General features: G+C 42.7%; 1 protein-coding gene and 1 long non-coding RNA gene across 2 annotated transcripts in view; one reads left to right on the top strand and one right to left on the bottom strand.

The window, feature by feature from the left end:
- LOC135516540 (uncharacterized) overlaps positions 1 to 17,766 on the top strand; it is a 30,857-nt gene extending 13,091 nt beyond the window's left edge. Inside the window, exon 4 of the long non-coding RNA XR_010451944.1 lies at positions 17,682 to 17,766. This is a non-coding gene — a long non-coding RNA (uncharacterized LOC135516540). The remainder of the gene's footprint in view (positions 1 to 17,681) is intronic.
- The window catches only part of LOC135516537 (TSC22 domain family protein 4-like), a 52,835-nt gene that overhangs the window by 11,222 nt on the left and 18,162 nt on the right, over positions 1 to 23,451 (bottom strand). The window lies entirely within an intron of this gene.

The following is a 23,451-nucleotide window of genomic DNA, read 5'->3' on the forward strand; positions in this document are numbered from 1 at the left end:
GGTCTGAATACTTCCCGAAGGCACGGTTTATTCAGAAACTAAAGGGGTCTGAATACTTTCCAAAGGCACGGTTTATTCAGAAACTAAAGGGGTCTGAATACTTTCCAAAGGCACGGTTTATTCAGAAACTAAAGGGGTCTGAATACTTTCCAAAGGCACGGTTTAGTCAGAAACTGAAGGGGTCTGAATACTTTCCAAAGGCACGGTTTAGTCAGAAACTAAAGGGGTCTGAATACTTTCCAAAGGTACGGTTTATTAAGAAACTAAAGGGGTCTGAATACTTTCCAAAGGCACGGTTTATTCAGAAACTAAAGGGGTCTGAATACTTTCCAAAGGCACGGTTTATTCAGAAACTAAAGGGGTCTGAATACTTTCCAAAGGCACGGTTTATTAAGAAACTAAAGGGGTCTGAATACTTTCCAAAGGCACGGTTTATTCAGAAACTAAAGGGGTCTGAATACTTTCCAAAGACACGGTTTATTCAGAAACTAAAGGGGTCTGAATACTTTCCGAAGGCACGGTTTATTAAGAAACTAAAGGGGTCTGAATACTTTCCAAAGGCACGGTTTATTAAGAAACTAAAGGGGTCTGAATACTTTCCAAAGGCGCGGTTTAGTCAGAAACTAAAGGGGTCTGAATACTTTCCAAAGGCACGGTTTATTAAGAAACTAAAGGGGTCTGAATAGTTTCCGAAGGCACGGTTTATTCAGAAACTGAAGGGGTCTGAATACTTTCCAAAGGCACGGTTTATTCAGAAACTAAAGGGGTCTGAATACTTTCCAAAGGCACGGTTTATTCAGAAACTAAAGGGGTCTGAATACTTTCCGAAGGCACGGTTTATTCAGAAACTAAAGGGGTCTGAATACTTTCCAAAGGCACGGTTTGTTCAGAAACTAAAGGGGTCTGAATACTTTCCAAAGGCGCAGTTTAGTCAGAAACTAAAGGGGTCTGAATACTTTCCAAAGGCACGGTTTATTCAGAAACTAAAGGGGTCTGAATACTTTCCAAAGGCACGGTTTATTCAGAAACTAAAGGGGTCTGAATACTTTCCAAAGGCACGGTTTATTAAGAAACTAAAGGGGTCTGAATACTTTCCAAAGGCACGGTTTATTCAGAAACTAAAGGGGTCTGAATACTTTCCGAAGGCACGGTTTATTAAGAAACTAAAGGGGTCTGAATACTTTCCAAAGGCACGGTTTATTAAGAAACTAAAGGGGTCTGAATACTTTCCAAAGGCGCGGTTTAGTCAGAAACTAAAGGGGTCTGAATACTTTCCAAAGGCACGGTTTATTCAGAAACTAAAGGGGTCAGAATACTTTCCAAAGGCACGGTTTATTCAGAAACTAAAGGGGTCTGCATTGTCGGAACTAGAAGCACAAGCATTTCGCTACACTCGCATTAAATCTGCTAACCATGTGTATGTGACAAATAAAATTTGATTTGATTTGATTTACTTCCTGAAGGCACGGTTTATTCAGAAACTAAAGGGGTCTGAATAACTCCATGAAGGCACTGTTTATTCAGAAACTAAAGGGGTCTGAATACTTTCCAAAGGCACGGTTTATTCAGAAACTAAAGGGGTCTGAATACTTCCTGAAGGCACGGTTTAATCAGAAACTAAAGGGGTCTGAATACTTCCTGAAGGCACGGTTTATTCAGAAACTAAAGGGGTCTGAATACTTCCTGAAGGCACGGTTTATTCAGAAACTAAAGGGGTCTGAATACTTTCCAAAGGCACGGTTTAGTCAGAAACTGAAGGGGTCTGAATACTTTCCAAAGGCACGGTTTAGTCAGAAACTAAAGGGGTCTGAATACTTCCTGAAGGCACGGTTTATTCAGAAACTAAAGGGGTCTGAATACTTTCCAAAGGCACGGTTTATTCAGAAACTAAAGGGGTCTGAATACTTTCCAAAGGCACGGTTTAGTCAGAAACTGAAGGGGTCTGAATACTTTCCAAAGGCACGGTTTAGTCAGAAACTAAAGGGGTCTGAATACTTTCCAAAGGTACGGTTTATTAAGAAACTAAAGGGGTCTGAATACTTTCCAAAGGCACGATTTATTCAGAAACTAAAGGGGTCTGAATACTTTCCAAAGGCACGGTTTATTCAGAAACTAAAGGGGTCTGAATACTTTCCAAAGGCACGGTTTATTAAGAAACTAAAGGGGTCTGAATACTTTCCAAAGGCACGGTTTATTCAGAAACTAAAGGGGTCTGAATACTTTCCGAAGGCACGGTTTATTAAGAAACTAAAGGGGTCTGAATACTTTCCAAAGGCACGGTTTATTAAGAAACTAAAGGGGTCTGAATACTTTCCAAAGGCGCGGTTTAGTCAGAAACTAAAGGGGTCTGAATACTTTCCAAAGGCACGGTTTATTAAGAAACTAAAGGGGTCTGAATAGTTTCCGAAGGCACGGTTTATTCAGAAACTGAAGGGGTCTGAATACTTTCCAAAGGCACGGTTTATTAAGAAACTAAAGGGGTCTGAATACTTTCCGAAGGCACGGTTTATTAAGAAACTAAAGGGGTCTGAATACTTTCCAAAGGCACGGTTTATTCAGAAACTAAAGGGGTCTGAATACTTTCCGAAGGCACGGTTTATTAAGAAACTAAAGGGGTCTGAATACTTTCCAAAGGCACGGTTTGTTCAGAAACTAAAGGGGTCTGAATACTTTCCAAAGGCGCAGTTTAGTCAGAAACTAAAGGGGTCTGAATACTTTCCAAAGGCACGGTTTATTCAGAAACTAAAGGGGTCTGCATTGTCGGAACTAGAAGCACAAGCATTTCGCTACACTCGCATTAAATCTGCTAACCATGTGTATGTGACAAATAAAATTTGATTTGATTTGATTTACTTCCTGAAGGCACGGTTTATTCAGAAACTAAAGGGGTCTGAATAACTCCATGAAGGCACGGTTTATTAAGAAACTAAAGGGGTCTGAATACTTTCCAAAGGCACGGTTTATTCAGAAACTAAAGGGGTCTGAATACTTCCTGAAGGCACGGTTTAATCAGAAACTAAAGGGGTCTGAATACTTTCCAAAGGTACGGTTTATTCAGAAACTAAAGGGGTCTGAATACTTCCTGAAGGCACGGTTTATTCAGAAACTAAAGGGGTCTGAATACTTCCTGAAGGCACGGTTTATTCAGAAACTAAAGGGGTCTGAATACTTTCCAAAGGCACGGTTTAGTCAGAAACTGAAGGGGTCTGAATACTTTCCAAAGGCACGGTTTATTAAGAAACTAAAGGGGTCTGAATACTTTCCAAAGGCACGGTTTATTAAGAAACTAAAGGGGTCTGAATACTTTCCAAAGGCACGGTTTATTAAGAAACTAAAGGGGTCTGAATAGTTTCCGAAGTCACGGTTTATTAAGAAACTAAAGGGGTCTGAATACTTTCCAAAGGTACGGTTAATTCAGAAACTAAAGGGGTCTGAATACTTTCCAAAGGCACGGTTTATTAAGAAACTAAAGGGGTCTGAATACTTTCCAAAGGCACGGTTTATTCAGAAACTAAAGGGGTCTGAATACTTTCCAAAGGCACGGTTTATTCAGAAACTAAAGGGGTCTGCATTGTCGGAACTAGAAGCACAAGCATTTCGCTACACTCGCATTAACATCTGCTAACCATGTGTATGTGACAAATAAAATTTGATTTGATTTGATTTGATTTACTTCCTGAAGGCACGGTTTATTCAGAAACAAAAGGGGTCTGAATACTTTCCAAAGGCACTGTTTATTCAGAAACTAAAGGGGTCTGAATTCCTCCATGAAGGCACTGTTTATTCAGAAACTAAAGGGGTCTGAATACATTCCAAAGGCACGGTTTATTCAGAAACTAAAGGGGTCTGAATACTTTCCAAAGGCACGGTTTGTTCAGAAACTAAAGGGGTCTGAATACTTTCCGAAGGCACGGTTTATTAAGAAACTAAAGGGGTCTGAATACTTTCCAAAGGCACGGTTTATTCAGAAACTAAAGGGGTCTGAATACTTCCTGAAGGCACGGTTTATTCAGAAACTAAAGGGGTCTGAATACTTTCCAAAGGCACGGTTTATTAAGAAACTAAAGGGGTCTGAATACTTTCCAAAGGCGCGGTTTATTCAGAAACTAAAGGGGTCTGAATACTTCCTGAAGGCACGGTTTATTCAGAAACTAAAGGGGTCTGAATACTTTCCAAAGGCACGGTTTATTAAGAAACTAAAGGGGTCTGAATACTTTCCAAAGGCACGGTTTGTTCAGAAACTAAAGGGGTCTGAATACTTTCCAAAGGCACAGTTTATTAAGAAACTAAAGGGGTCTGAATACTTTGCAAAGGCACGGTTTAGTCAGAAACTGAAGGGGTCTGAATACTTTCCAAAGGCGCGGTTTAGTCAGAAACTAAAGGGGTCTGAATACTTTCCGAAGGCACGGTTTATTGAGAAACTAAAGGGGTCTGAATAGTTTCCGAAGGCACGGTTTATTCAGAAACTGAAGGGGTCTGAATACTTTCCAAAGGCACGGTTTGTTCAGAAACTAAAGGGGTCTGAATACTTCCTGAAGGCACGGTTTGTTCAGAAACTAAAGGGGTCTGAATACTTTCCAAAGGCACGGTTTATTCAGAAACTAAAGGGGTCTGCATTGTCGGAACTAGAAGCACAAGCATTTCGCTACACTCGCATTAACATCTGCTAACCATGTGTATGTGACAAATAAAATTTGATTTGATTTGATTTACTTCCTGAAGGCACAGTTTATTCAGAAACTAAAGGGGTCTGAATACTTTCCAAAGGCGCGGTTTATTCAGAAACTAAAGGGGTCTGAATACTTTCCGAAGGCACGGTTTATTAAGAAACTAAAGGGGTCTGAATACTTTCCAAAGGCACGGTTTATTCAGAAACTAAAGGGGTCTGAATACTTTCCAAAGGCACGGTTTATTCAGAAACTAAAGGGGTCTGAATACTTTCCAAAGGCACGGTTTATTCAGAAACTAAAGGGGTCTGAATACTTTCCGAAGGCACGGTTTATTAAGAAACTAAAGGGGTCTGAATACTTTCCAAAGGTACGGTTTATTCAGAAACTAAAGGGGTCTGAATACTTTCCAAAGGCACGGTTTATTAAGAAACTGAAGGGGTCTGAATACTTTCCAAAGGCACGGTTTAGTCAGAAACTAAAGGGGTCTGAATACTTTCCAAAGGCACGGTTTATTCAGAAACTAAAGGGGTCTGAATACTTTCCAAAGGCGCGGTTTAGTCAGAAACTAAAGGGGTCTGAATACTTTCCAAAGGCACGGTTTATTAAGAAACTAAAGGGGTCTGAATAGTTTCCGAAGTCACGGTTTATTAAGAAACTAAAGGGGTCTGAATACTTTCCAAAGGTACGGTTTATTCAGAAACTAAAGGGGTCTGAATACTTTCCAAAGGCACGGTTTATTAAGAAACTAAAGGGGTCTGAATACTTTCCAAAGGCGCAGTTTAGTCAGAAACTAAAGGGGTCTGAATACTTTCCAAAGGCACAGTTTATTCAGAAACTAAAGGGGTCTGCATTGTCGGAACTAGAAGCACAAGCATTTCGCTACACTCGCATTAACATCTGCTAACCATGTGTATGTGACAAATAAAATTTGATTTGATTTGATTTACTTCCTGAAGGCACGGTTTATTCAGAAACAAAAGGGGTCTGAATACTTTCCAAAGGCACTGTTTATTCAGAAACTAAAGGGGTCTGAATTCCTCCATGAAGGCACTGTTTATTCAGAAACTAAAGGGGTCTGAATACATTCCAAAGGCACGGTTTATTCAGAAACTAAAGGGGTCTGAATACTTTCCAAAGGCACGGTTTGTTCAGAAACTAAAGGGGTCTGAATACTTTCCGAAGGCACGGTTTATTAAGAAACTAAAGGGGTCTGAATACTTTCCAAAGGCACGGTTTATTCAGAAACTAAAGGGGTCTGAATACTTCCTGAAGGCACGGTTTATTCAGAAACTAAAGGGGTCTGAATACTTTCCAAAGGCACGGTTTATTAAGAAACTAAAGGGGTCTGAATACTTTCCAAAGGCGCGGTTTATTCAGAAACTAAAGGGGTCTGAATACTTCCTGAAGGCACGGTTTATTCAGAAACTAAAGGGGTCTGAATACTTTCCAAAGGCACGGTTTGTTCAGAAACTAAAGGGGTCTGAATACTTTCCAAAGGCACAGTTTAGTCAGAAACTGAAGGGGTCTGAATACTTTGCAAAGGCACGGTTTAGTCAGAAACTGAAGGGGTCTGAATACTTTCCAAAGGCACGGTTTAGTCAGAAACTAAAGGAGTCTGAATACTTTCCGAAGGCACGGTTTATTGAGAAACTAAAGGGGTCTGAATACTTTCCGAAGGCACGGTTTATTAAGAAACTAAAGGGGTCTGAATACTTTCCAAAGGCACGGTTTATTAAGAAACTAAAGGGGTCTGAATACTTTCCAAAGGCGCGGTTTAGTCAGAAACTAAAGGGGTCTGAATACTTTCCAAGGCACGGTTTATTAAGAAACTAAAGGGGTCTGAATAGTTTCCGAAGGCACGGTTTATTCAGAAACTGAAGGGGTCTGAATACTTTCCAAAGGCACGGTTTGTTCAGAAACTAAAGGGGTCTGAATACTTTCCAAAGGCACGGTTTATTCAGAAACTAAAGGGGTCTGCATTGTCGGAACTAGAAGCACAAGCATTTCGCTACACTCGCATTAACATCTGCTAACCATGTGTATGTGACAAATAAAATTTGATTTGATTTGATTTGCTTCCTGAAGGCACAGTTTATTCAGAAACTAAAGGGGTCTGAATACTTTCCAAAGGCACGGTTTATTCAGAAACTAAAGGGGTCTGAATACTTTCCAAAGGCGCGGTTTATTCAGAAACTAAAGGGGTCTGAATACTTTCCGAAGGCACGGTTTATTAAGAAACTAAAGGGGTCTGAATACTTTCCAAAGGCACGGTTTATTCAGAAACTAAAGGGGTCTGAATACTTTCCAAAGGCACGGTTTATTCAGAAACTAAAGGGGTCTGAATACTTTCCAAAGGCACGGTTTATTCAGAAACTAAAGGGGTCTGAATACTTTCCGAAGGCACGGTTTATTAAGAAACTAAAGGGGTCTGAATACTTTCCAAAGGTACGGTTTATTCAGAAACTAAAGGGGTCTGAATACTTTCCAAAGGCACGGTTTATTAAGAAACTAAAGGGGTCTGAATACTTTCCAAAGGCACGGTTTATTCAGAAACTAAAGGGGTCTGAATACTTTCCAAAGGCACGGTTTATTCAGAAACTAAAGGGGTCTGCATTGTCGGAACTAGAAGCACAAGCATTTCGCTACACTCGCATTAACATTTGCTAACCATGTGTATGTGACAAATAAAATTTGATTTGATTTGATTTACTTCCTGAAGGCACGGTTTATTCAGAAACTAAAGGGGTCTGAATACTTTCCAAAGGCACTGTTTATTCAGAAACTAAAGGGGTCTGAATACTTTCCAAAGGCACGGTTTATTAAGAAACTAAAGGGGTCTGAATACTTTCCAAAGGCACGGTTTATTCAGAAACTAAAGGGGTCTGAATACTTCCTGAAGGCACGGTTTATTCAGAAACTAAAGGGGTCTGAATACTTTCCAAAGGCACGGTTTATTAAGAAACTAAAGGGGTCTGAATACTTTCCAAAGGCGCGGTTTATTCAGAAACTAAAGGGGTCTGAATACTTCCTGAAGGCACGGTTTATTCAGAAACTAAAGGGGTCTGAATACTTTCCAAAGGCACGGTTTATTAAGAAACTAAAGGGGTCTGAATACTTTCCAAAGGCACGGTTTGTTCAGAAACTAAAGGGGTCTGAATACTTTCCAAAGGCACGGTTTATTCAGAAACTAAAGGGGTCTGAATACTTCCTGAAGGTGCGGTTTATTCAGAAACTAAAGGGGTCTGAATACTTCCTGAAGGCACGGTTTAGTCAGAAACTAAAGGGGTCTGAATACTTTCCAAAGGCACGGTTTAGTCAGAAACTAAAGGGGTCTGAATACTTTCCAAAGGCACGGTTTATTAAGAAACTAAAGGGGTCTGAATACTTTCCAAAGGCACGGTTTAGTCAGAAACTGAAGGGGTCTGAATACCTTCCAAAGGCACGGTTTAGTCAGAAACTGAAGGGGTCTGAATACTTTCCAAAGGCGCGGTTTAGTCAGAAACTAAAGGGGTCTGAATACTTTCCGAAGGCACGGTTTATTGAGAAACTAAAGGGGTCTGAATAGTTTCCGAAGGCACGGTTTATTCAGAAACTGAAGGGGTCTGAATACTTTCCAAAGGCACGGTTTGTTCAGAAACTAAAGGGGTCTGAATACTTCCTGAAGGCACGGTTTGTTCAGAAACTAAAGGGGTCTGAATACTTTCCAAAGGCACGGTTTATTCAGAAACTAAAGGGGTCTGCATTGTCGGAACTAGAAGCACAAGCATTTCGCTACACTCGCATTAACATCTGCTAACCATGTGTATGTGACAAATAAAATTTGATTTGATTTGATTTACTTCCTGAAGGCACAGTTTATTCAGAAACTAAAGGGGTCTGAATACTTTCCAAAGGCGCGGTTTATTCAGAAACTAAAGGGGTCTGAATACTTTCCGAAGGCACGGTTTATTAAGAAACTAAAGGGGTCTGAATACTTTCCAAAGGCACGGTTTATTCAGAAACTAAAGGGGTCTGAATACTTTCCAAAGGCACGGTTTATTCAGAAACTAAAGGGGTCTGAATACTTTCCAAAGGCACGGTTTATTCAGAAACTAAAGGGGTCTGAATACTTTCCGAAGGCACGGTTTATTAAGAAACTAAAGGGGTCTGAATACTTTCCAAAGGTACGGTTTATTCAGAAACTAAAGGGGTCTGAATACTTTCCAAAGGCACGGTTTATTAAGAAACTGAAGGGGTCTGAATACTTTCCAAAGGCACGGTTTAGTCAGAAACTAAAGGGGTCTGAATACTTTCCAAAGGCACGGTTTATTCAGAAACTAAAGGGGTCTGAATACTTTCCAAAGGCGCGGTTTAGTCAGAAACTAAAGGGGTCTGAATACTTTCCAAAGGCACGGTTTATTAAGAAACTAAAGGGGTCTGAATACTTTCCAAAGGCACGGTTTATTAAGAAACTAAAGGGGTCTGAATACTTTCCAAAGGCACGGTTTATTAAGAAACTAAAGGGGTCTGAATACTTTCCAAAGGCACGGTTTATTAAGAAACTAAAGGGGTCTGAATAGTTTCCGAAGTCACGGTTTATTAAGAAACTAAAGGGGTCTGAATACTTTCCAAAGGTACGGTTAATTCAGAAACTAAAGGGGTCTGAATACTTTCCAAAGGCACGGTTTATTAAGAAACTAAAGGGGTCTGAATACTTTCCAAAGGCACGGTTTATTCAGAAACTAAAGGGGTCTGAATACTTTCCAAAGGCACGGTTTATTCAGAAACTAAAGGGGTCTGCATTGTCGGAACTAGAAGCACAAGCATTTCGCTACACTCGCATTAACATCTGCTAACCATGTGTATGTGACAAATAAAATTTGATTTGATTTGATTTGATTTACTTCCTGAAGGCACGGTTTATTCAGAAACAAAAGGGGTCTGAATACTTTCCAAAGGCACTGTTTATTCAGAAACTAAAGGGGTCTGAATTCCTCCATGAAGGCACTGTTTATTCAGAAACTAAAGGGGTCTGAATACATTCCAAAGGCACGGTTTATTCAGAAACTAAAGGGGTCTGAATACTTTCCAAAGGCACGGTTTATTCAGAAACTAAAGGGGTCTGAATACTTTCCAAAGGCACGGTTTATTCAGAAACTAAAGGGGTCTGAATACTTCCTGAAGGCACGGTTTATTCAGAAACTAAAGGGGTCTGAATACTTTCCAAAGGCACGGTTTATTAAGAAACTAAAGGGGTCTGAATACTTTCCAAAGGCGCGGTTTATTCAGAAACTAAAGGGGTCTGAATACTTCCTGAAGGCACGGTTTATTCAGAAACTAAAGGGGTCTGAATACTTTCCAAAGGCACGGTTTATTAAGAAACTAAAGGGGTCTGAATACTTTCCAAAGGCACGGTTTGTTCAGAAACTAAAGGGGTCTGAATACTTTCCAAAGGCACAGTTTATTAAGAAACTAAAGGGGTCTGAATACTTTGCAAAGGCACGGTTTAGTCAGAAACTGAAGGGGTCTGAATACTTTCCAAAGGCGCGGTTTAGTCAGAAACTAAAGGGGTCTGAATACTTTCCGAAGGCACGGTTTATTGAGAAACTAAAGGGGTCTGAATAGTTTCCGAAGGCACGGTTTATTCAGAAACTGAAGGGGTCTGAATACTTTCCAAAGGCACGGTTTGTTCAGAAACTAAAGGGGTCTGAATACTTCCTGAAGGCACGGTTTGTTCAGAAACTAAAGGGGTCTGAATACTTTCCAAAGGCACGGTTTATTCAGAAACTAAAGGGGTCTGCATTGTCGGAACTAGAAGCACAAGCATTTCGCTACACTCGCATTAACATCTGCTAACCATGTGTATGTGACAAATAAAATTTGATTTGATTTGATTTACTTCCTGAAGGCACAGTTTATTCAGAAACTAAAGGGGTCTGAATACTTTCCAAAGGCGCGGTTTATTCAGAAACTAAAGGGGTCTGAATACTTTCCGAAGGCACGGTTTATTAAGAAACTAAAGGGGTCTGAATACTTTCCAAAGGCACGGTTTATTCAGAAACTAAAGGGGTCTGAATACTTTCCAAAGGCACGGTTTATTCAGAAACTAAAGGGGTCTGAATACTTTCCAAAGGCACGGTTTATTCAGAAACTAAAGGGGTCTGAATACTTTCCGAAGGCACGGTTTATTAAGAAACTAAAGGGGTCTGAATACTTTCCAAAGGTACGGTTTATTCAGAAACTAAAGGGGTCTGAATACTTTCCAAAGGCACGGTTTATTAAGAAACTGAAGGGGTCTGAATACTTTCCAAAGGCACGGTTTAGTCAGAAACTAAAGGGGTCTGAATACTTTCCAAAGGCACGGTTTATTCAGAAACTAAAGGGGTCTGAATACTTTCCAAAGGCGCGGTTTAGTCAGAAACTAAAGGGGTCTGAATACTTTCCAAAGGCACGGTTTATTAAGAAACTAAAGGGGTCTGAATAGTTTCCGAAGTCACGGTTTATTAAGAAACTAAAGGGGTCTGAATACTTTCCAAAGGTACGGTTTATTCAGAAACTAAAGGGGTCTGAATACTTTCCAAAGGCACGGTTTATTAAGAAACTAAAGGGGTCTGAATACTTTCCAAAGGCGCAGTTTAGTCAGAAACTAAAGGGGTCTGAATACTTTCCAAAGGCACAGTTTATTCAGAAACTAAAGGGGTCTGCATTGTCGGAACTAGAAGCACAAGCATTTCGCTACACTCGCATTAACATCTGCTAACCATGTGTATGTGACAAATAAAATTTGATTTGATTTGATTTACTTCCTGAAGGCACGGTTTATTCAGAAACAAAAGGGGTCTGAATACTTTCCAAAGGCACTGTTTATTCAGAAACTAAAGGGGTCTGAATTCCTCCATGAAGGCACTGTTTATTCAGAAACTAAAGGGGTCTGAATACATTCCAAAGGCACGGTTTATTCAGAAACTAAAGGGGTCTGAATACTTTCCAAAGGCACGGTTTGTTCAGAAACTAAAGGGGTCTGAATACTTTCCGAAGGCACGGTTTATTAAGAAACTAAAGGGGTCTGAATACTTTCCAAAGGCACGGTTTATTCAGAAACTAAAGGGGTCTGAATACTTCCTGAAGGCACGGTTTATTCAGAAACTAAAGGGGTCTGAATACTTTCCAAAGGCACGGTTTATTAAGAAACTAAAGGGGTCTGAATACTTTCCAAAGGCGCGGTTTATTCAGAAACTAAAGGGGTCTGAATACTTCCTGAAGGCACGGTTTATTCAGAAACTAAAGGGGTCTGAATACTTTCCAAAGGCACGGTTTGTTCAGAAACTAAAGGGGTCTGAATACTTTCCAAAGGCACAGTTTAGTCAGAAACTGAAGGGGTCTGAATACTTTGCAAAGGCACGGTTTAGTCAGAAACTGAAGGGGTCTGAATACTTTCCAAAGGCACGGTTTAGTCAGAAACTAAAGGAGTCTGAATACTTTCCGAAGGCACGGTTTATTGAGAAACTAAAGGGGTCTGAATACTTTCCGAAGGCACGGTTTATTAAGAAACTAAAGGGGTCTGAATACTTTCCAAAGGCACGGTTTATTAAGAAACTAAAGGGGTCTGAATACTTTCCAAAGGCGCGGTTTAGTCAGAAACTAAAGGGGTCTGAATACTTTCCAAAGGCACGGTTTATTAAGAAACTAAAGGGGTCTGAATAGTTTCCGAAGGCACGGTTTATTCAGAAACTGAAGGGGTCTGAATACTTTCCAAAGGCACGGTTTGTTCAGAAACTAAAGGGGTCTGAATACTTTCCAAAGGCACGGTTTATTCAGAAACTAAAGGGGTCTGCATTGTCGGAACTAGAAGCACAAGCATTTCGCTACACTCGCATTAACATCTGCTAACCATGTGTATGTGACAAATAAAATTTGATTTGATTTGATTTGATTTACTTCCTGAAGGCACAGTTTATTCAGAAACTAAAGGGGTCTGAATACTTTCCAAAGGCACGGTTTATTCAGAAACTAAAGGGGTCTGAATACTTTCCAAAGGCGCGGTTTATTCAGAAACTAAAGGGGTCTGAATACTTTCCGAAGGCACGGTTTATTAAGAAACTAAAGGGGTCTGAATACTTTCCAAAGGCACGGTTTATTCAGAAACTAAAGGGGTCTGAATACTTTCCAAAGGCACGGTTTATTCAGAAACTAAAGGGGTCTGAATACTTTCCAAAAGGCACGGTTTATTCAGAAACTAAAGGGGTCTGAATACTTTCCGAAGGCACGGTTTATTAAGAAACTAAAGGGGTCTGAATACTTTCCAAAGGTACGGTTTATTCAGAAACTAAAGGGGTCTGAATACTTTCCAAAGGCACGGTTTATTAAGAAACTAAAGGGGTCTGAATACTTTCCAAAGGCACGGTTTATTCAGAAACTAAAGGGGTCTGAATACTTTCCAAAGGCACGGTTTATTCAGAAACTAAAGGGGTCTGCATTGTCGGAACTAGAAGCACAAGCATTTCGCTACACTCGCATTAACATTTGCTAACCATGTGTATGTGACAAATAAAATTTGATTTGATTTGATTTACTTCCTGAAGGCACGGTTTATTCAGAAACTAAAGGGGTCTGAATACTTTCCAAAGGCACTGTTTATTCAGAAACTAAAGGGGTCTGAATACTTTCCAAAGGCACGGTTTATTAAGAAACTAAAGGGGTCTGAATACTTTCCAAAGGCACGGTTTATTCAGAAACTAAAGGGGTCTGAATACTTCCTGAAGGCACGGTTTATTCAGAAACTAAAGGGGTCTGAATACTTTCCAAAGGCACGGTTTATTAAGAAACTAAAGGGGTCTGAATACTTTCCAAAGGCACGGTTTATTAAGAAACTAAAGGGGTCTGAATACTTTCCAAAGGCACGGTTTGTTCAGAAACTAAAGGGGTCTGAATACTTTCCAAAGGCACGGTTTATTCAGAAACTAAAGGGGTCTGAATACTTCCTGAAGGCACGGTTTATTCAGAAACTAAAGGGGTCTGAATACTTTCCAAAGGCACGGTTTATTAAGAAACTAAAGGGGTCTGAATACTTTCCAAAGGCACGGTTTGTTCAGAAACTAAAGGGGTCTGAATACTTTCCAAAGGCACGGTTTATTCAGAAACTAAAGGGGTCTGAATACTTCCTGAAGGTGCGGTTTATTCAGAAACTAAAGGGGTCTGAATACTTCCTGAAGGCACGGTTTAGTCAGAAACTAAAGGGGTCTGAATACTTTCCAAAGGCACGGTTTAGTCAGAAACTAAAGGGGTCTGAATACTTTCCAAAGGCACGGTTTATTAAGAAACTAAAGGGGTCTGAATACTTTCCAAAGGCACGGTTTATTCAGAAACTAAAGGGGTCTGAATACTTTCCAAAGGCACGGTTTATTCAGAAACTAAAGGGGTCTGAATACTTTCCGAAGGCACGGTTTATTAAGAAACTAAAGGGGTCTGAATACTTTCCGAAGGCACGGTTTATTAAGAAACTAAAGGGGTCTGAATACTTTCCAAAGGCACGGTTTATTAAGAAACTAAAGGGGTCTGAATACTTTCCAAAGGCGCGGTTTAGTCAGAAACTAAAGGGGTCTGAATACTTTCCAAAGGCACGGTTTATTAAGAAACTAAAGGGGTCTGAATACTTTCCAAAGGCACGGTTTATTCAGAAACTAAAGGGGTCTGAATACTTTCCAAAGGCGCGGTTTATTCAGAAACTAAAGGGGTCTGAATACTTTCCGAAGGCACGGTTTATTAAGAAACTAAAGGGGTCTGAATACTTTCCAAAGGCACGGTTTAGTCAGAAACTGAAGGGGTCTGAATACTTCCTGAAGGCACGGTTTATTAAGAAACTAAAGGGGTCTGAATACTTTCCAAAGGTACGGTTTATTAAGAAACTAAAGGGGTCTGAATACTTTCCAAAGGCACGGTTTATTCAGAAACTAAAGGGGTCTGAATACTTTCCAAAGGCGCGGTTTATTCAGAAACTAAAGGGGTCTGAATACTTTCCGAAGGCACGGTTTATTAAGAAACTAAAGGGGTCTGAATACTTTCCAAAGGCACGGTTTAGTCAGAAACTGAAGGGGTCTGAATACTTCCTGAAGGCACGGTTTATTAAGAAAGTATTCCCCCCCCCCTCATCAATCTACACACAATACCCCATAATGACATCACAATACCCCATAATGACAAAGCAATACCCCATAATGACAAAGCAAAAACAGGTTTTTAGAAATGTTTGCTAATTTATAAAAAATAAACTGAAATATCACATTTTCATTCAGGCCAAAGAGTTCAATCTGGTTTTCATCAGATCAGAGAATCTTGTTTCTGATGGTCTAAGAGTCATTAGGTGGCTTTTGGCAAACTCCAAGCTGGCTGTCATGTGCCTTTCACTGAGAAAGGTTGCAAGTTCAAATCCCCGAGCTGTCAAGGTACAAATCTGTCGTTCTGTCCCTGAACAGGCAGTTAACCCTATGTTCCTAGGCCGCCATTGAAAATAAGAATTTGTTCTTAACTGACTTGCCAAGTTAAATAAAGGTAAAATAAAAATAAAAAAGTGGCTTCCGTCTGACCACACTACCATAAAGGCCTGATTGGTGGAGTGCTGCAGAGATGGTTGTCCTTCTGGAAGGTTCTCCCATCTCCATAGAGGAATTCTGGAACTCTGTCAGAGTGACCATCGGGTTCTTGGCCACCTCCCTGACCAAGGCCATTCCCCCCAGATTGCTCAGTTTAGCCGGGCGGCCAGCTCTGGCCGCAAAAGGCATGGATTTTTTTAGGGGGCATTGGGGCCACACAAAGGGGATGCCGCCATGAAATTCTAGGCATTATCAAGTGCTGGTCAAATTGTAAATGAGTGACTGATGAAGTGTGTACAGCCTGCGCAAAAAAACCAAAGCAGAGCTCATGCCTTTCAAGCAACCTTTTTCAAATCATTATCAGAGCCTCATCATGCAGCCTTACAATGTAAAATCTTGTCTGCTAAATGAACTAGTGTAGCCTAGAGCCATATGGTACAGCCAGATCAGGACCTAACATAAGGACTGACTCAGAGGATGCTATTGTGTTGTTCTGAAATAGACTACATTTTCTTCAGACCTGTCTGTCTAAAATAAATAATGAATTTATTGTGAAGGTGTAGGCTAGATTAAATGAATTTATTGTGAAGGTGTAGGCTAGATTCAATTAATTTATTAGACTTTAAAAAAGTAGATGTTCCAAAGGTCAGTGGCTTGGAAGCCAGGAGATGCTAAATGTGTTTATGTTCGTGGCTGACAAAACTTTGTGACTGCCACAGCCTTAGAATAAATTGCCATTAGATTTGCCCATGGTCTTTTCAGATCACCCAGTATGCAGCCAGCTACCCTAACCCCACAGAGCCAGATGGGCCCCAACTCTAAACCAGCCAGCAACCCTAACCCCACAGAGCCAGATGAGCCCCAACTCTAAACCAGCCAGCAACCCTAACCCCACAGAGCCAGATGAGCCCCAACTCTAAACCAGCCCCAGCCAGCTACCCTAACCCCACAGAGCCAGATGGGCCCCAACTCTAAACCAGCCAGCAACCCTAACGCCACAGAGCCAGATGAGCCCCAACTCTAAACCAGCCCCAGCCAGCTACCCTAACCCCACAGAGCCAGAGACCCAACTCTAAACCAGCCCCAGCCAGCTACCCTAACCCCACAGAGCCAGAGACCCAACTCTAAACCAGCCCCAGCCAGCTACCCTAACCCCACAGAGCCAGAGACCCAACTCTAAACCAGCCCCAGCCAGCTACCCTAACCCCACAGAGCCAGAGACCCAACTCTAAACCAGCCCCAGCCAGCTACCCTAACCCCACAGAGCCAGAGACCCAACTCTAAACCAGCCCCAGCCAGCTACCCTAACCCCACAGAGCCAGTGCCCTAACTCTAAACCAGCCCCAGCCAGCTACCCTAACCCCACAGAGCCAGAGACCCAACTCTAAACCAGCCCCAGCCAGCTACCCTAACCCCACAGAGCCAGAGACCCAACTCTAAACCAGCCCCAGCCAGCTACCCTAACCCCACAGAGCCAGTGCCCTAACTCTAAACCAGCCCCAGCCAGCTACCCTAACCCCACAGAGCCAGAGACCCAACTCTAAACCAGCCCCAGCCAGCTACCCTAACCCCACAGAGCCAGAGACCCAACTCTAAACCAGCCCCAGCCAGCTACCCTAACCCCACAGAGCCAGTGCCCTAACTCTAAACCAGCCCCAGCCAGCTACCCTAACCCCACAGAGCCAGAGACCCAACTCTAAACCAGCCCCAGCCAGCTACCCTAACCCCACAGAGCCAGAGACCCAACTCTAAACCAGCCCCAGCCAGCTACCCTAACCCCACAGAGCCAGAGACCCAACTCTAAACCAGCCCCAGCCAGCTACCCTAACCCCACAGAGCCAGTGCCCTAACTCTAAACCAGCCCCAGCCAGCTACCCTAACCCCACAGAGCCAGAGACCCAACTCTAAACCAGCCCCAGCCAGCTACCCTAACCCCACAGAGCCAGAGACCCAACTCTAAACCAGCCCCAGCCAGCTACCCTAACCCCACAGAGCCAGTGCCCTAACTCTAAACCAGCCCCAGCCAGCTACCCTAACCACACAGAGCCAGAGACCCAACTCTAAACCAGCCCCAGCCAGCTACCCTAACCCCACAGAGCCAGATGAGCACCAACTCTAAACCAGCCCCAGCCAGCTACCCTAACCCCACAGAGCCAGAGACCCAACTCTAAACCAGCCCCAGCCAGCTACCCTAACCCCACAGAGCCAGAGACCCAACTCTAAACCAGCCCCAGCCAGCAAGTTGATCCCAGATGAGAGAAGGCTTTGTCTGTGGATTTAGATTATTTCCTGATTCTATCCACACGTCTCATTGGCTAATCCTCATTTCACTTTTCCCGCAGGGCGGAATCTCCTGTCAAGGCGAGGGGAGTCTGCTCACATGATGTACCATTCTGCCTCTCCCACACACCACACTGTCTTGCACTCTCATTGGTTCACACAGGTGCAAACTCCTCCTAAACCCGTCCCCTCAGTGCCTCATCCAATGACAACACGTGTCATTCTCAGCCGCCCACTCGCACTGAGTATGTTGATTACCTTTCCAGGATCAACATACTCTGATCCGTCTGTGTTAAACCCTCCCCACGCGGCTGTATCGTATAAACATTGAGTGGAGGATTAGATGCATCCCAGCCAGAATCTCTCCTGTGGTGACAACATACACACACTAGCATCCACAGACTGTTCAATCTCTGAACCTCGTCCAGAGACACAGGGCTGATATTGACAACACAAACAACCTTTTAGAGAGAGCATGAGAGAGAGAGAGATGCTGAGAGAGAGAGAGATGCTGAGAGAGAGAGAGAGAGATGCTGAGAGAGAGAGATGCTGAGAGAGAGAGAGAGATGCTGAGTGAGAGAGAGAGATGCTGAGTGAGAGAGAGAGATGCTGAGAGAGAGAGAGAGATGCTGAGTGAGAGAGAGAGATGCTGAATGAGAGATGCTGAGAGAGAGATGCTGAGAGAGAGAGAGAGATGCTGAGAGAGAGATGCTGAGAGAGAGAGAGATGGATGGATGGATGAGAAGGGGACATTGGACTACACTTTAAATAGAGAGGAACGAGTGCACACTTAGGGGAGGAGACAGCCTGATCAGCCACCAGCCTGTGATTATGCAAGCAGACTACACAGTCTTGGGCCTCTAGCTCATTCACTCACTTCCTCATCACCCCTCCCCCACATCAGCCACAATAATGCTAAATTACCTTGGATTGTAAACTTGTCATGGTCAAAACATATAGATTCAATGGTTGTAAAGATGGGGAGAGGTTTGTCTGTAATAAAGAGATGCTCTGCTTTTTTGACACCACACTCCACAAAGAAAGTCCTGCAGGCTCTAGTTTGATCTTATCTGGGTTATTGTCCAGTCGTGTGGTCCAGAGCTGCAAAGAAGGACCTACGCTGAACAAAAATATAAAAACGTAACATGCAACTATTTCTAACATTTTATTGAGTTGCAGTTCATTTAAGAAAAATCAGTAAATTGAAAAAAATTCATTAGGACCTAATCTATGGATTTCACATGACTGGGAGTACAGATACGCATCTGTTGGTTACAAATACCTTATAAAAAAGGTATGGGCGTGGATCAGAAAACCAGTCAGTATCTGGTGTGACCATTTGCCTCATGCAGCGCAACACATCTCCTTCACATAGAGTTGATCAGTCTGTTGATTGTGGCCTTTTGAATGTTGTCCCACTCCTCTTCAATGGCTGTGTGAAGTTGCTGGATATTGGACTGGAACACGCTGTCATACACGTTGATCCAGAGCATCCCAAACATGCTCAATGGGTGACAAGTCTGGTGAGTATGCAGGCCTTGGAAGAACTAGGACATTTTCAGCTTCCAGGAATTGTGTGCAGATCCTTGTGACGTGCATTATCATGCTGAATCATGAGGTGATGGCGGTGGATGAATGGCACGACAATGGGCCTCAGGATCTCGTCACGGTATCTCTGTGCATTCACATTGCCATCAATAAAATGCAATTGCTTTCACTGTCTGTAGCTTATGCCTGCCCATACCATAACCCCACCATGGGGCACTCTGTTTACAAAGTTGACATCAGCAAAACGCTCACCCACACAACACCACACACGCTCTGTCAAACTGTTGAAATCAGGATTTATCCGTGAAGAGCACACTTCTCCAGTGTGCCAGTGGCAATCATAAGGTGAGTATTTGTCCACTGAAGACGGTTACAATGCCGAAAGGCATTCAGAGCAGAACCCTGGTGAGAATGAGGATGAGAACGCAGATGAGCTTCCCTGAGATGGTATCTGACAGTTTGTGCATAAATTCTTCGGTTGTGCAAACCCAGAGTTTGATCAGCTGTCCGGGTGGCGATTCAGTAGGTGAAGCAGCCGGATGTGGATGTCCTGGGCTGGAATGGTTCCACGTGGTCTGGGGTTGTGAGGCCGGTTGGACGTACTACCAAATTCTATAAAATCACGTTGGAGGCAGCTTATGGTAGAGAAATTTAAATTATATTCTCTGGTGGACATTCCTGCAGTCAGCATGACAATTTCACGCTCCTTCGACACATCTGTGTTTAATAGACACACAGGCTTGAAGGTGTGATTCCAGGGTAATAAAAGGTGGAATCACCGAGCTAGTGGTGTCTATTCAGCAGCCTGATAGTAGAAACAGCTGACTAGTGGTGTCTATTCAACAGCCTGATGGTAGAAACAGCTGACTAGTGGTGTCTATTCAGCAGTCTGATGGTAGAAACAGCTGACTAGTGGTGTCTATTCAGCAGTCTGATGGTAGAAACAGCTGACTAGTGGTGTCTATTCAGCAGTCTGATGGTAGAAACAGCTGACTAGTGGTGTCTATTCAGCAGTCTGATGGTAGAAACAGCTGACTAGTGGTGTCTATTCAGCGTTCTGATGGTAGAAACAGCTGACTAGTGGTGTCTATTCAGCAGCCTGATGGTAGAAACAGCTGACTAGTGGTGTCTATTCAGCAGCCTGATGGTAGAAACAGCTGACTAGTGGTGTCTATTCAGCAGTCTGATGGTAGAAACAGCTGACTAGTGGTGTCTATTCAGCAGTCTGATGGTCTGGGGGTAGAAACAGCTGACTAGTGGTGTCTATTCAGCAGCCTGATGGTAGAAACAGCTGACTAGTGGTGTCTATTCAGCAGTCTGATGGTAGAAACAGCTGACTAGTGGTGTCTATTCAGCAGCCTGATGGTAGAAACAGCTGACTAGTGGTGTCTATTCAGCAGCCTGATGGTAGAAACAGCTGACTAGTGGTGTCTATTCAGCAGTCTGATGGTAGAAACAGCTGACTAGTGGTGTCTATTCAACAGCCTGATGGTAGAAACAGCTGACTAGTGGTGTCTATTCAGCAGTCTGATGGTAGAAACAGCTGACTAGTGGTGTCTATTCAGCAGCCTGATGGTAGAAACAGCTGACTAGTGGTGTCTATTCAGCAGCCTGATGGTAGAAACAGTTGACTAGTGGTGTCTATTCAGCAGTCTGATGGTAGAAACAGCTGACTAGTGGTGTCTATTTAGCATCGTGATGGTCTGGCGGTAGAAACAGCTGACTAGTGGTGTCTATTCAGCAGCCTGATGGTAGAAACAGCTGACTAGTGGTGTCTATTCAGCAGCCTGATGGTAGAAACAGCTGACTAGTGGTGTCTATTCAGCAGTCTGATGGTAGAAACAGCTGACTAGTGGTGTCTATTCAGCAGCCTGATGGTAGAAACAGCTGACTAGTGGTGTCTATTCAGCAGTCTGATGGTCTGGGGGTAGAAACAGCTGACTAGTGGTGTCTATTCAGCAGCCTGATGGTAGAAACAGCTGACTAGTGGTGTCTATTCAGCAGCCTGATGGTAGAAACAGCTGACTAGTGGTGTCTATCCAGCAGCCTGATGGTAGAAACAGCTGACTAGTGGTGTCTATTCAGCAGTCTGATGGTCTGGGGGTAGAAACAGCTGACTAGTGGTGTCTATTCAGCAGCCTGATGGTAGAAACAGCTGACTAGTGGTGTCTATTCAGCAGCCTGATGGTAGAAACAGCTGACTAGTGGTGTCTATCCAGCAGCCTGATGGTAGAAACAGCTGACTAGTGGTGTCTATTCAGCAGTCTGATGGTAGAAACAGCTGACTAGAGGTGTCTATTCAGCAGTCTGATGGTAGAAACAGCTGACTAGTGGTGTCTATTCAGCAGCCTGATGGTAGAAACAGCTGACTAGTGGTGTATATTCAACAGCCTGATGGTAGAAACAGCTGACTAGTGGTGTCTATTCAGCAGCCAGATGGTAGAAACAGCTGACTAGTGGTGTATATTCAACAGCCTGATGGTAGAAACAGCTGACTAGTGGTGTCTATTCAGCAGTCTGATGGTAGAAACAGCTGACTAGTGGTGTCTATTCAGCAGTCTGATGGTAGAAACAGCTGACTAGTGGTGTCTATTCAGCAGCCTGATGGTAGAAACAGCTGACTAGTGGTGTCTATTCAGCAGCCTGATGGTAGAAACAGCTGACTAGTGGTGTCTATTCAGCAGTCTGATGGTAGAAACAGCTTACCAGTGGTGTCTATTCAGCAGCCTGATGGTCTGGAGATAGAAACAGCTGACTATTGGTCTACCCCTACCCCAGTCAACAGCTCTGGATCCACCCACAGCAACTCGCCCAAGCCTCCCCATTTCTCCTTCACCCAAATCAAGATATCTGATGTTCTGAAAGAGCTGCAAAATCTGGACTGCTACAAATCAGCTGGGCTAGACAATCTGGACCCCTACATATCAGCTAGACAATCTGGACCCCTACATATCAGCTAGACAATCTGGACCCCTACATATCAGCTAGACAATCTGGACCCCTACATATCAGCTAGACAAACTGGACCCCTACATATCAACTAGACAATCTGGACCCCTACATATCAGCTAGACAATCTGGACCCCTACATATCAGCTAGACAATCTGGACCCCTACATATCAGCTAGACAATCTGGACCCCTACATATCAGCTAGACAATCTGGACCCCTACATATCAGCTAGACAAACTGGACCCCTACATATCAGCTAGACAATCTGGACCCCTACATATCAGCTAGACAATCTGGACCCCTACATATCAGCTAGACAATCTGGACCCCTACATATCAGCTAGACAATCTGGACCCCTACATATCAGCTAGACAATCTGGACCCCTACATATCAGCTAGACAATCTGGACCCCTACATATCAGCTAGACAATCTGGACCCCTACATATCAGCTAGACAATCTGGACCCCTACATATCAGCTAGACAATCTGGACCCCTACATATCAGCTAGACAATCTGGACCTTCTCTTTCTAAATTTATCAGCCGCAATTGTTGCAACCCCTATTACTATTACTAACCCTATCAACCCCTATTACTATTACTAACCCTATCAACCCCTATTACTAACCCTATCAACCCCTATTACTAACCCTATCAACCCCTATTACTATTACTAACCCTATCAACCCCTATTACTATTACTAACCCTATCAACCCCTATTACTATTACTAACCCTATCAACCCCTATTACTATTACTAACCCTATCAACCCCTATTACTAACCCTATCAACCCCTATTACTAACCCTATCAACCCCTATTACTAACCCTATCAACCCCTATTACTATTACTAACCCTATCAACCCCTATTACTAACCCTATCAACCCCTATTACTAACCCTATCAACCCCTATCAACCCCTATTACCAGCCTGTTCAACCTCTCTTTCATATCGTCTGAGATCCCCAAAGATTGGAAAGCTGCCGCGTCCCTTTGATGAGGGAAACACTCTTGACGTAGTCCTAGAATGGTAAACGTAGTCCTAGAATATTAATTAGTACACGGTACACGTAGTCCTAGAATATTAATTAGTACACAGTACACGTAGTCCTAGAATATTAATTAGTACACAGTACACGTAGTCCTAGAATATTAATTAGTACACAGTACACGTAGTCCTAGAATATTAATTAGTACACGGTACACGTAGTCCTAGAATATTAATTAGTACACGGTACACGTAGTCCTAGAATATTAATTAGTACACGGTACACGTAGTCCTAGAATATTAATTAGTACACAGTACACGTAGTCCTAGAATATTAATTAGTACACAGTACACGTAGTCCTAGAATATTAATTAGTACACAGTACACGTAGTCCTAGAATATTAATTAGTACACAGTACACGTAGTCCTAGAATATTAATT

Source organism: Oncorhynchus masou, chromosome 27 (assembly GCF_036934945.1).
Source record: "Oncorhynchus masou masou isolate Uvic2021 chromosome 27, UVic_Omas_1.1, whole genome shotgun sequence".
NCBI lineage: Eukaryota > Metazoa > Chordata > Actinopteri > Salmoniformes > Salmonidae > Oncorhynchus > Oncorhynchus masou.